Raw genomic sequence first — 14,943 nt, 5'->3', positions numbered from 1 at the left:
CGTAACGGAGCAACGGATGCGGACCCAAACAACGGCCGTGTGCATGAGGCCTAAGCACATGCAGTCTCAGGAGTGGTCCTCACCACACCCCTGCCTTGCAGCCTCACAGGAGTACAGGACCAGTATCTGTACACGTATGTATGGCATAATTGGGATGCACATCACACATGACATGACACAGGTCTTTACCAGGCTGCAGGCCAGCAGACACGTTATTATTGCCACATGTGTCACATGCCACTACTGACTGTACAGCCGTTCAGAGTTCAGACACTTCACAGTTCCACTTCCTTCAGAAAAGCGAGCCTGCCGTGCACTCCAGCGACTTACAGATAGAGGCAGTGGCGTTGCTATGGCTGGTGTCACCCTTTGCTCAGGGGGGCCCTCATGAATATAGTTTAACCGTTTATGTGCAAAAGAGAAAAAAAGAAGTCACTATGTCAGCTCCAATCAGATATCTGCACATAGACCAAGAGTCTTGGTCTATGTGCAGATTGATATCTGATTGGAGCTGACTTCTTTTTTTCTCTTTTGCACATAAATGGTTAAACTATATTCCTTAGTGAAAATGACCAGTCCACACCATGAGGGCCCCCCTGAGCAAAGATTAGTAAATGTGGCCGGTGGTCGCCCCAGGCCACAGTTCAGCAGACAGAGAGAACCCAACCCCTTATGTCTCCCGTCTCTATAATAATCCCCCACTAATGGGGTTATTTAAATTACTGATCGATTATTAGACGACAGACGAGAGAAATAAGGGATTCTCTCTGTCTGTCTGCTGAACTGTGGCCTGGGGGCCACCACTGGCCACATTTACTAATCTTTGCTCAGGGGGGCCCTCATGGTGTGGTGTGGAATGGTCATTTTTACTAAGGAATATAGTTTAACCGTTTATGTGAAAAAGAGAAAAAAAAAGAGGTCACTAAGTCAGCTCCAATCAGATATCTGCTCTGCACATAGACCCAGAGTCTTGGTCCATGTGCAGATATCTGATTGGAGCTGACTTCTTTTTTTCTCTTTTGCACATAAAGGGTTAAACTATATTCCTTAGTGAAAATGACACCATGAGGGCCCCCCTGAGCAAAGATTGGCCCCCAGGCCAGTTCAGCAGCAGACAGAACCCAACTCCTTATGTCTCCTGGGGCCGTCCGTCTCTATAATCCCCCACTAATTTATGAATGGATCTGGGGTGGTTAATTATTAATTTGGTGATCAGCCTGAGCGGTCTAAATTTCTAATGTAGAATTAATTCAATATATATGCGTGATTTTTGCTTTAAAGCCTTTACCTACCGAGTCCTCCCCTCCTGGCGCGGCAGTGGCAGGTCTGGTCTGGCCTGTAGGTAAGGTGAGTGAGTCACTGGTGCCTGGTCTGGTCACGTGAGGCCGTGACTCACCACCCAATCCCTTTAGCTCCGGACCGGAGGCGGAGACTTATTCCCTGCTGCTGGCTGCTCCGCCGTGGCTCCACTCTACTCGGCTGCGGTGAGTCACATCACACACCCCTTTTACCACGTGACGGCGGGGCGCCGACGTGCTTGCTAACTAAGCAGCGCAGCACAGTTGTAACTTGTTCTGAAGAGTGTCTGCTGCGCTGCTGCATAGTGAATCGGAGTCGGGCGTCGGGCCCCCAGGAGCAACTGGGCCCGGGGCAGCTGCCCCTTTTGCCCTGCGGCAAAGACGGCCCTGGCCCTCACACGCTGTAACTTGAGCATAAATCGCCACCTGAAGCCTGCAAGCACACCCATGCACTAACACGAAACTTTTGCCGCCACCACCTGCCCGTTATAAAGTCGACAGGACACCCCTGAGTGTTCCTCTCGCAAGCAGACACCCACACGATAGCAAGCGTCACGGAAAAACAACATACAGCCTCAGACTGCACACACCCTCTTCATGGAGCTAACAGGTTCTTAAGGTTACAAGACAAAGACAAGACAAACCATCAAACTTTTAGGTTTTATGTATAAAAAATAGACAGTACTTGGTTACAAAAAATGATTAACAAGGGACATAACTGGCAAACAATTGTAAAATAAAAAGGAGAAAACATAGAAAGTTCTAATACTTAACATTTGTGTGGTAAAAGTCATTTCCTCCCAGGAGATTTGGGCAGAGTAATGGTTCACAAACCAATTCGATTGGATCTCCCACTTTGTGACACCCAAATATCAAAGGATTGCATTTTTATACCTTTCCTCCAGGGGCAGGCCTGAGGGGGATTCTCACTTCCACCTCTGGCTCAGCCCCTCTGGGCCAAGCTACATTACCCATGCAGCCGGCCCCCTGGCCAACTAGGGAACAGGTATTAATAAATATCAAAAAGATAGCTCCCATTTTCCCTGGTGAAGATACAGACCCCAGCCCTTTTTCATAATTCATATTTCATCGTTCCGAGTCCTAGCATATCAAACGCTACACGTCCGCTCGGAAGATGTCCCCATCATACCAGAGATAATAAGCTAGATTCTGGGGACATCCGATCCCTCCTGAACACGTTATGAAGGATTACAGATCATGGTTCATGCTCTGGTTAGGAAGCCCCCATGCTGACACAAGGTGCCGGAGAGTCTGCTGTCCCCTGTCCCGAGTGTGACCAGCAAACGGGCCCATCCTCGTTAGTATTTCTGTGCTAACTACGCCCCGGGGAGCAGGCTGCTGTTTTCTCAGGTATGAGGTAGACATCTCGGCCTATATGCAGCCTTAAACCAATATATCAATGGCTGTTGGCCTGGCAACACAAATACATAAATACATACTGTATATATATTTGAATCACACCAGAACATGTTACACCACAACACATAACCATAAAACATATATTATCACAGCAAACATTATAATAACTAGGAATAAGGCGGTCCTTATTCCTGATAGCCACTAATACACGCCAAAAAGGGCTTTAGAACATAGTCAGGTCCATAAATATTGGGACATCGACACAATTCTAACATTTTTGGCTCTATACACCACCACAATGGATTTGAAATAAAACTAACAAGGTGTGCTTTAACTGCAGACTGTCAGCTTTAATTTGAGGGTATTTACATCCAAATCAGGTGAACGGTGTAGGAATTACAACGTTTGCATATGTGCCTCCCACTTCTTAAGGGACCAAAAGTAATGGGACAGAATAATAATCATAACTCAAACTTTCACTTTTTAATACTTGGTTGCAAATCCTTTGCAGTCAATTACAGCCTGAAGTCTGGAATGCATAGACATCACCAGACGCTGGGTTTAATCCCTGGTGATGCTCTACCAGGCCTCTACTGCAACTGTCTTTAGTTCCTGCTTGTTCTTGGGGCATTTTCCCTTCAGTTTTGTCTTCAGCAAGTGAAATGCATGCGCAATCAGATTCAGGTCAGGTGATTGACTTGGCCATTGCATAACATTCCACTTCTTTTCCTTAAAAAACTCTTTGGTTGCTTTTGCAGTATGCTTCGGGTCATTGTCCATCTGCACTGTGAAGCACCGTCCAATGAGTTCTGAAGCATTTGGCTGAATATGAGCAGATAATATTGGCCAAAACACTTCAGAATTCATCCTGCTGCTTTTGTCAGCAGTTCCATCATCAATAAATACAAGAGAACCAGTGCCATTGGCAGCCATACATGCTCACGGCATGACACTACCTCCACCATACTTCACTGATGAGGTGGTATGCTTAGGATCATGAGCAGTTCCTTTCCTTCTCCATACACTTCTCTTTCCATCACTCTGGTACAAGTTGATCTTGGTCTCATCTGTCCATAGGATGTTGTTCCAGAACTGTGAAGGCTTTTTTAGATGTCGTTTGGCAAACTCTAATCTGGCCTTCCTGTTTTTGAGGCTAACCAATGTTTTACATCTTGTGGTGAACCCTCTGTATTCACTCTGGTGAAGTCTTCTCTTGATTGTTGACTTTGACACACATACACCTACCTTCTAGAGAGTTTTCTTGATCTGGTCAACTGTTGTGAAGGGTGTTTTATTCACCAGGGAAAGAATTCTTCGGTCATCCACCACAATTGTTTTCTGTGGTCTTCCGGGTCTTTTGGTGTTGCTGAGCTCACCGTTGCGTTCCTTCTTTTTAAGAATGTTCCAAACGGTTGTTTTGGCCACGCCTAATGTTTTTGCTATCTCTCTGATGGGTTTGTTTAGTTTTTTCAGCCTAATGATGGCTTGCTTCACTGATAGTGACAGCTCTTTGGATCTCTTCTTGAGAGTTGACAGCAACAGATTCCAAATGCAAATAGCACACTTGAAATGAACTCTGGACCTTTTATCTGCTCATTGTAATTGGGATAATGTGGGAATAACACACACCTGACCACGGAACAGCTGAAAAGGCCAATTGTCCCATTACTTTTAGTCCCTTAACAAGTGGGAGGCACATATGCAAACTGTTGTAATTCATACACCATTCACCTAATTTGGATGTAAATACCCTCAAATTAAAGCTGACAGTCTGCAGTTAAAGCACATCTTGTTCGTTTCATTTCAAATCCATTGTGGTGTATAGAGCCAAAAATGTTAGAATTGTGTCGATGTCCCAATATTTATGGACCTGACTGTATAACTGCACCGCTGAACGGCAAATATATGTATTTTTTTGCCACTAATAAACACCAAAAAGGGCTGTAACTTTCTCACTTCACCACACAATGGCTAGTAAGCCCTTTTTTCCCCACTAATACAAGCCAAAAAATGCTTTAGAACATATAACTGCATCGCACAAGGGCAAATAAGACAGAAATATTTGATTGTAATAAACCCTGTTAATGGATGTATCAAACAGCACGTGCACCCCAATAACAAGTACGGTTTGCTGGAATTACAGAGCTGTATAATGGCAATTTAGATCTGCAGTCAGTGCAGCTAGGTGTAATAGGAAGGGGCGTAGTTAAAGGCTTATGGGCTCTGATGCAAGAGTTCAGCTTGGACCCCATTTCCTCCAGTGCTTTGTGGCCAGGGGTAGGGAAGCACATAGCCTTCATACTGCCTGAAGTTAAAATTGAAACAGCCCCCCACCCATGCCAAATTCTTGACCTAACCGTTTCCCTCCAGCCGGAGGTGTAACTTGTCCAACATGCACTTTCTATAATTATGGTGTCTTCTTATGTGGCACAAGGATCTTTGGGCCTCCTCAGGCTCCTGGGCCTAGTAGCGACTGCTACCTCTGCACCCCATATAGCTACGCCCCCTGGTAATAGAATGTTCCTATTACCCAGTGTCACGGCCTCTGTTGTGTTCGCCATGACACGGTTGCCATGCATGTTGTTGCCTGCGGCAACGTGTGTGTCAAGGCCTCTGTTGTGTTCGCTATGACTATGACACAGTTGCCGTGCATGCTTTTGCTAGCAGCAACATATGTTTGTTGCAGCATGTAGGTGCTGGCCCTTTTATCCTGCTTCCCTTCCCTGTTTGGTGCTAGAGAGGTTAACTATCTGGCTGGTGGGGATCTAGGTGTGTCCTGGGTGTGGCCTCTTTATATCCTGGTGTTGTGAGTTTGAGGTCTGTTGCCCTCCAGCCTTTGTGTTAGCTGGAGTGTTGCTCCTTTCCATGATATACCAGCTGCAGGGCCGGTGCAAGGATTTTTGCCGCCCTAGGCAAGATAAAAATTGCCGCCCCCCCTTATCAGATGATCTGCCCATATCATGACATCACATATGTTCCACCCCTTTCTCAGCTTTTAAATAAAAAGAACTGCTAGGTTTCCCTTAGGGTTAATCGAGCTTCTTGTAGCTGTCTTTTTTTGCAGAACGGAATTGCGGACCCATACATTTCTATGGGGCCGCATGACGTGCGGCCCCGATCCGGAATTGCGGATCCACAATTCCAATCCGGAAAAAAATAGAACATGTCCTATTCTTGTCTGCAATAGCGGACAAGAATAGGCATATTCTGTTAGTGACGGCAATGTGCGGTCCGCAAAACACACATAGATGTGTGAATGGACCCTAAATGTGAGGTAAATTAGTTTCCAATGTAGTATTAATAACTAAACAATTACATAATAAACATATTGCATTGTCTACTTACCACCAGGACAATAAGATGATCTGGTCTCTGGCTGCAGTCTGGCTCTTGGTCTGGCTCTGGAGACTCCCTTGTCACTCTCTTCTCCCCCACTCCCTCCCTTGTCACTCTCTTCTCCCCCACTCCCTCCCTTGTCACTCTTATTATTCCACCCCGGCACCCCCCTCCCTTGTCACTCTCATTATTCCACCCCCCCTCCCTTGTCACTCTCATTATTCCCCCCCTCCCCCTCCTTTGTCACTCTCATTATTCCCCCCCTCCCTTGTCAATGTCATTATTCCCCCCCTCCCTTGTCAATGTCATTATTCCGCCCCTCCCTTGTCAATCTCATTATACCCCCCCTCCTTTGTCACTCTCATTATTCCACCCCGGCACCCCCCTCCCTTGTCACTCTCATTATTCCCCCCCTCCCCTGTCACTCTCATTATTCCACTCCCCCCTCCCTTGTTACTCTCATTATTCCACCCCCCTCCCTTGTCACTCTCATTATTCCACCCCCCCTCCCTTGTCACTCTCATTATTCCCCCCTCCCCCTCCCTTGTCACTCTCATTATTCCCCCCCCTTGTCAATGTCATTATTCCCCCCTCCCCCCTCCCTTGTCACTCTCATTATCCCCCCCTCCCTTGTCAATGTCATTATTCCCCCCCCCCTCCCTTGTCAATGTCATTATTCCCCCCCTCCCTTGTCAATGTCATTATTCCCCCCTCCCTTGTCAATGTCATTATTCCCCCCCTTGTCAATGTCATTATTCCCCCCCCTCCCTTGTCAATGTCATTATTCCCCCCCCTTGTCAGTCATTATCCCCCCCTTGTCAATGTCATTATTCCCCCCCTCCCTTGTCAATGTCATTATTCCCCCCCCTCCCTTGTCAATCTCATTAGTCCTCCCCCTCCCTTGTCAATGTCATTATTCCCCCCCCTTGTCAATGTCATTATTCCCCCCCCTCCCTTGTCAATGTCATTATTCCCCCCCCTCCCTTGTCAATGTCATTATTCCCCCCCCCTTGTCAATGTCATTATTCCCCCCCCCTCCTTTGTCAATGTCATTATTCTCCCCCCCTTGTCAATCTCATTAGTCCTCCCCCTCCCTTGTCAATCTCATTATTCCCCCCACACACACACCTCTAATGTAGCGTGGCAGAGCTCTCTTCGGTCCGCGGTACAGGAGCATTTGTTTCCTGTACCTGGCCAGACTGACAGGAAGTGCACACTAAGTGAGCACTTCCTGTCAGTCCGGCCGGGTACAGGAAACAAAAGCTCCAGTACCGCGGACCGAACAGAGCTCGGCCATGCTACATTAACAAAAGCACAGAGCAGACACACAGCAGGCGCAGGCTGCGCAGCAATGAGCCGGCGGCCGGAGACTCAGGAGGCGCAGCATGAGGGGCGCCGCCGGCCGAACTTATATAACCAACTTTTTTTTTTTTTTTTACACCGCAACGGGCGCCCCCTGCTAAATGGCGCCCTAGGCGACTGCCTAAGTCGCCTTACTGGTGGCGCCGGCCCTGACCAGCTGTACAGTGGGAGGGCCTCCTAGCTAGACATCAATGTCTCCTTGATGTCTCCCCTATGTTTTGTCCTTCCCTTGCATTTATGTTTGGTGTGGGTTATGTGCGGGGTCTGTTTTATGTCTAGTTGTCGTTACATATCTGGCATGTGGTGTCTTTCTTCCAGCATGTTTGCTAGACATTTTCCCATGTGAGTTGCATAACCTCCGGAAGGGGGTGTCAGGGTTCTCTGGAGGAGAAATTACAAGTCAGTGAGCAGCTCTGCCTGGGGCTGTCTGCATGGGGGTCCGGTTGTCATTGTGGCAGGTAGGTGTGTGTTGTTTCTGGGCACTTACCTGCCCTTTCAGTGGCTGTTCACTGGCTGTCCTTTTCCTTGCAGCTAGGCCGGTGGAGACTCCTGTTCTTCCGCGTCTGGGATGAACAGGTCGTCTCCTGCTCCTAACCTTATTTCAGGGATCCTCAGGGCTACTCAGGGTCCCTGGTTACTGTGTATGAGCCCACCTACCATCTGGGTCTGCTCATACGCTTAGGAGTCAGGGCCAGGATTAGGGCAGCTCTAGGAGGTGACCTGCTACCTTTTCCTGGTGTTCAGGCCTAGCTGGTTCCCCGTTCTCCTTACTTTACGGTGGGGTGTTCCCCCCACTCCCCATGCTGTAAACTCCCCTACTGCTTGCATACTGAGGGATGATTCCTCCCTATCCTTTCCCTGAACTTTTAAAGTATTTTCTACCACTGTCTTTAGCGCCTGCTGACATCTCTCCCTGCACTAAGTACACTAGAAAATGGCTGAATCCAAGATGGCTGAGGCTATTTATAGGGCTGTGACATCACAGGGCTAGCTGGCTGCTGATTGGCTCCATGCATGGCTTTGTGGGTGATCCTTCGTTCCCAGAGTTCCTTCTTCCATGTCCTAACACGTGCAGCAGCCATTTTAGGAAAAAATGCGATTTGTTACCACGAAGTGTGAGGAAATTTGGTGCAAATTGAATTTTTACTGAAATTCAGAACGAATTCCACTTCATCAACTTCGATTCGCTTCTCTACTTCTGACCGCTGAGAAGTAAACCATTCCACAATCTCTACACCATGTCTGCACTGGAGACCTTCATCTGGGAGGCAATGGTGCAGACATCTCCTACATTGTCCACAGTTGGTGCACATACCGTGTTTCCCCAAAAATAAGCCCTACCCCGATAATAAGCCCTAGCGCTATTTTGCAGGGTTTTTGGAGTAGGCTTAAAATAAAAGCCCTACTCCAAAAATAAGCCCTAGATACAGCCGTATTTTTTTTTTATATATAAAGGGAAGGTGGGGGAAATGAGCGGGCTGCAGCAGCTCAGGAGCGCTCCTAATGGCTCCTGAGCTGCCATGAAACTGTGGGTGGGCGGGCAGTGCAGGCTTCAGTGAATTGGCCTTCAGTGAAGCCGCCAGCTCGCGCATACATCGCGGCACTAAGCAGCACCTGACGAGCGGGCTAGCGGGTTCACTAAATGCTAAATTATGCCAGCAGCCCGCGCTTCTCTTCACTTTCACGTTGGGCGGCTTCTCTGTATGCCCTGTACTGCCGCCAGCCCACACGTTCTTACTTACATGAAGGAGGCAGCAGGAGGATCTCCTTCTTCTCTCTGCTCCCTGGAGGAACTCCCTACATCTCTCCCGTGCCGTATCTGCTCTCCCTGGTACCCTAGATTGCTGCCTAGGTCCCCTGGGTAAGGACAGCTCAGGGGCAATATACGTTACCAGAATGAAAAATGTGTGGCAAATATGACAATACCCCCCTCATCCATAGGAATGCACCCATGTACTGCAGTATATGAGTGCATTCCTATGGATGAGGGGGGTTATAGTCATATTTAATATAAACACTGTCCAGGGACTGTCCTGTAATTGGTATGTGTCTATATAAAATATATTCATGGAGCCAAAATAATCCCTACTCCATTAATAAGCCCTAACCCTTTTTTCGGAGAAAAAAATAATATAAGAACCTGTCTTATTTTCGGAGAAACACGGTACTAACATTTATGGCTTTATAGGATTCTTTGCAGAGTTCTGTAATTGTAACATAATTCGCTAACACATACATAAAAGCTACAGATGAGCCATTCCAAGACCCAGGATCCTTAGAGCTGCTGTGATTCTGCTGCTGCAGTAATATCTCACACTGTGCAGAGCCACAGATGTAGCTGAGCTAAAAACAACTCTGATAACACATGGCACAGAGTTATTTCATAGAACTTTGACAAACTAATGAAATACATTGAAAGAGATAGTCAACCTCTTGTGCCATTTTTTACTTAACATGTTACTCATCAAGTTAAGCTCAGCTGCACCAGTATACTTCTACTCCAAAATGGATCCTGAGATGGAGACACTGCTGCAAACCTGAAGGCAATAACAGTGCTTGTAACAGCAAAACCGACACTTCTCACAGGGACACACCCTGAAACATACATAGATAGTTTGCAGGGAACACCCAATGCATATGAGAAACTCACTAGGAACCTCCAAGATAAATCTCAGCTCACTCCTCCCATGGAAATCCCTGATGGGAAAAATAAAGCCTGGACCCGCTTCCAGATCAGTAATGTTATGCAGTTAATTCTGGAGTAACCCTCCAGCTCTATAACATGCATATACAGTCAGGTCCATAAATATTGGGACATCGACACAATTCTAACATTTTGGGCTCTATATACCACCACAATGGATTTGAAATGACACAAACCAGATGTGCTTTACCTGCAGACTGTCAGCTTTAATTTGAGGGTATTTACATCCAAATCAGGTGAACGGTGCAGGAATTACAACAGTTTGCATATGTGCCTCCCACTTGTTAAGGGACCAAAAGTAATGGGACAGAATAATAATCATAAATCAAACTTTCACTTTTTAATACTTAGTTTCAAATCCTTTGCAGTCAATCACAGCCTGAAGTCTGGAACGCATAGACATCACCAGACGCTGGGTTTCATCCCTGGTGATGCTCTGCCAGGCCTCTACTGCAACTGTCTTCAGTTCCTGCTTGTTCTTGGGGCATTTTCCCTTCAGTTTTGTCTTCAGCAAGTGAAATGCATGCGCAATCGTATTCAGGTCAGGTGATTGACTTGGCCATTGCATAACATTCCACTTATTTCCCTTAAAAAACTCTTTAGTTGCTTTTGCAGTATGCTTCGGGTCATTGTCCATCTGCACTGTGAAGCACCGTCCAATGAGTTCTGAAGCATGTGGCTGAAAATGAGCAGTTAATATTGCCCGAAACACTTCAGAATTCATCCTGCTGCTTTTGTCAGCAGTCACATCATCAATAAATACAAGAGAAGCAGTTCCATTGGCAGACATACATGCCCACGCCATGACACTACCACCACCATACTTCACTGATGAGGTGGTACGCTTAGGATCATGAGCAGTTCCTTTCCTTCTCCATACACTTCTCTTCCCATCACTCTGGTACAAGTTGATCTTGGTCTCATCTGTCCATAGGATGTTGTTCCAGAACTGCGAAGGCTTTTTTAGATGTCGTTTGGCAAACTCTAATCTGGCCTTCCTGTTTTTGAGGCTCACCAATGGTTTACATCTTGTGGTGAACCCTCTGTATCCACTCTGGTGAAGTCTTCTCTTGATTGTTGACTTTGACACACATACACCTACCTCCTGGAGAGTGTTCTTGATCTGGCCAACTGTTGTGAAGGGTGTTTTCTTCACCAGGGAAAAAATTCTTCGGTCATCCACCACAGTTGTTTTCCGTGGTCTTCCGGGTCTTTTGGTGTTGCTGAGCTCACCGATGCGTTTCTTCTTTTTAAGAATGTTCCAAACAGTTGTTTTGGCCATGCCTAATGTTTTTGCTATCTCTCTGATGGGGTTATTTTGTTTTTTCAGCCTAATGATGGCTTGCTTCACTGATAGTGACAGCTTTTTGGATCTCATCTTGAGAGTTGTCAGCAACAGATTCCAAATGCAAATATCACACTTGAAATGAACTCTGGACCTTTTATCTGCTTATTGTAATTGGGATAATGAGGGAATAACATACACCTAGGCCATGGAACAGCTGAGAAGCCAATTGTCCCATTACTTTTGATTCCTTAACAAGTGGGAAGCACATATACACACTGTTATAACTCCTACAACGTTCACCTGATTTGGATGTAAATACCCTCAAATTAAAGCTGACAGTCTGCAGGTAAAGCACATCTTGTTCGTTTCATTTCAAATCCATTGTGGTGGTGTATAGAGCCAAAAATGTTAGAATTGTGTCGATGTCCCAATATTTATGGACCTGACTGTAACTCTGGAACCCACTTCCAGTTCAGTAATGACCTGCAGTTAACTTTGGAGCACACCTCCAGCTTCATAACATGCAAATAACAATGGACTCTCTTCCAGCACCTCATATAATATTCTGGAAACCACTTCCAGCTATATAATATCAGGCTTAGGCCTCATGCACACGACCGTTTTTTTTTAAGGTCCGCAAAAACGTGGTCCGTAGGTCCGTGATCCGTGACCGTTTTTTCGTCCATGGGTCTTCCTTGATTTTTGGAGGAACCACGGACATGAAAAAAAAGTCGGATCCGTCCTGAATTACAATGCAAGTCAATGGGATCCGTTTGACGTTGACACAATATGGTGCAATTGCAAACGGATCCGTCCCCCATTGACTTTCAATGTGAAGTGAGGAGTCCCTTTTATACCATCGGATCAGAGTTTTCTCCAATCCGATGGTATATTTTAACTTGAAGCGTCCCCATCACCATGGGAACGCCTCTATGTTAGAATATACCATCGGATTTGAGTTAGATTGTGAAACTCAGATCCGACAGTATATTCTAACACAGAGGCGTTCCCATGGTGATGGGGACGCTTCAGGTTAGAATATACTAAAATAACTGTGTAAATGACTGCCCCCTGCTGCCTGGCAGGTGCTGCCAGGCAGCAGGGGGCAGACCCCCCCTCCCCCTGTATTTAACTCATTGGTGGCCAGTGCGGCCGGCCCCACCTCCCTCCCCCTGTAGTTAACACATTGGTGGCCAGTACGGCCGGCCCCCCCTCCCTCCCCTGTAGTACTGTAGATTCATTGGTGGCCAGTGGGCCCCCCCCTCCCTCCCCCTCCTAATTAAAATCTCCCCCCCATCATTGGTGGCAGCAGAGAGTACCGATTGGAGTCCCAGTTTAATCGCTGGGGCTCCGATCGGTAACCATGGCAACCAGGACGCCACTGCAGTCCTGGTTGCCATGGTTACTTAGCAATTTTCAGAAGCATTATACTTACCTGTGATCTGCGATGTCTGTGACCGGCCGGGCGCTCCTCCTACTGGTAAGTGAAAGGTCTGTGCGGCGCATTGCTTATAGCACAGACCTGTCACTTACCAGTTGCAGGAGCGCCCGGCCGGACACAGACATCGCAGCTCGCAGGTAAGTATAATGCTTCTAAAAATTGCTAAGTAACCATGGCAACCAGGACTGCAGTAGCGTCCTGGTTGCCATGGTTACCGATCGGAGCCCCAGCGATTAAACTGGGACTCCGATCGGTACTCTCCGCTGCCACCAATGATAGGGGGGGAGATTTTAATTAGGAGGGGGAGGAAGGGGGGGGGCCCACTGGCCACCAATGAATCTACAGTACTACAGGGGAGGGAGGGGGGGCTGGCCGCACTGGCCACCAATGTGTTAACTACAGGGGAGGGAGGGGGGGCCCACCCACTGGCCACCAATGAATTTAAAACTGGGGAGGGAGGGGGGTGTGCCCCCTCCTGCCTGGCAGCACATGATCTCTTACAGGGGCTATGATACGCACAATTAACCCCTCAGGTGCAGCACCTGAGGGGTTAATTGTGCGGATCACAGCCCCCTGTAAGAGATCGGGTGCTGCCAGGCAGCAGAGGGCAGTCATGTACACAGTTCAAAGTATATTCTAACTAGAAGCGTCCCCATCACTATGGGAACGCCTCTGTCTTAGAATATACTGTCGGATCTGAGTTTTCACGAAGTGAAAACTCAGCTCTGATAAAGCTTTTATGCAGACGAATCTGCGGATCCGTCTGTGTGAAAGTAGCCTACGGCCACGGACCATGGACGCCAATCTTGTGTGCATCCGTGTTTTTTCACGGACCCATTGACTTGAATGGGTCCGTGAACAGTTGTCCGTCAAAAAAACAGGACAGGTCATATTTTTTGGACGGACAGGAAACACGGATCACGGATGCGGCTGCAAAACGGTGCATTTTCCGATTTTTCCACGGACCCATTGAAAACGGCACAACGGCCACAGATGCACACAACGGTCGTGTGCATGAGGCCTTAAAGTGAACCTGTCACCTGGATTTTAGGTATTGAGCTGAGGACATAGGCTGCTAGATGGCCGCTAGCACATCCGCAATATCCATTCCCCATAGCTCTCTGTGCTTTTATTGTGTCAAAAAAATGATTTTATATATGTAAATTAGGCTACTAACATTTCTGCAGCCCAGCCCACTGTGAAGGAGCCCAGCACCGCTCCGAATCTCCTCCTTGCTCCCCGACGTCACAAAGCTAGAGCGCCGTATTCTCCCGGCGCTCTAGCTTTGTGACGTCGGGGAGCAAGGAGGAGATTCGGAGGATGTGGGGTGGTGCTGGGCTCAGAGTCAGAGAACGCTGGACTCATCTCTAAAGCATGGAGGAGACAGGACTCATCTAAGGTTAATTTAAATATCTATAAAATCGTTTTTTTGACACAATAAAAGCACACAGAGCTATGGGGACTGGATATTGCGGATGTGCTAGTGGCGATCTAGCAGCCCATGTCCTTAGCTCTATACCCAAAATCCAAGTGACCGGTTCCCTTTAACAACCATATTGACCTTCGCAGCAGCAACAACAACAACAGCAGCAGCAGCAGCCTCTGTATGTGTGAGCTTCATTGTCCTAGACAGAAGAAAAAAAACAACTAGTGGGTGGGCCCTCCTTTATAGGGGGGTTAATTAGTCTGATTTACTAATGATTTATCTTCTGTCCTAAACGGGAGGAGCAAAACATTAACCCTTTGTGTTGTGCTGCCTGTAGGACGATAAGGAAAGATAGATACTATAGATAGATAGATAGCAGTAACTGCAGTGTTGCTCCCATTTACTTTAATGGGAGCAGTGCTGTAGCATCCAGCTTGCTTCAGTACACAATGGACGGAGCTGTGTGGTTCCATCACTGGAGATAATTCCAAACAGATGATTGGTGGGTGTGCGGGGTGTCGATACCAGCCCATCTTATATTGATGGCTTTTCCCGAGAAAAGGCCATCAACGCCAAAATCCTGGACAACCTCGTTAAGGTAAAAAACATAATTGCATGCTTCAATGAAGAAGGAGATTGGAAATATCTGATACAGAATGATAAGCGGGAGATGAGAACTATGATAATTAGTCAGATGGAAGTTGAAAG

Source organism: Bufo bufo, chromosome 3, assembly GCF_905171765.1.
Source record: "Bufo bufo chromosome 3, aBufBuf1.1, whole genome shotgun sequence".
Classification (NCBI taxonomy): domain Eukaryota; kingdom Metazoa; phylum Chordata; class Amphibia; order Anura; family Bufonidae; genus Bufo; species Bufo bufo.
This window is presented reverse-complemented; position numbering follows the sequence as displayed.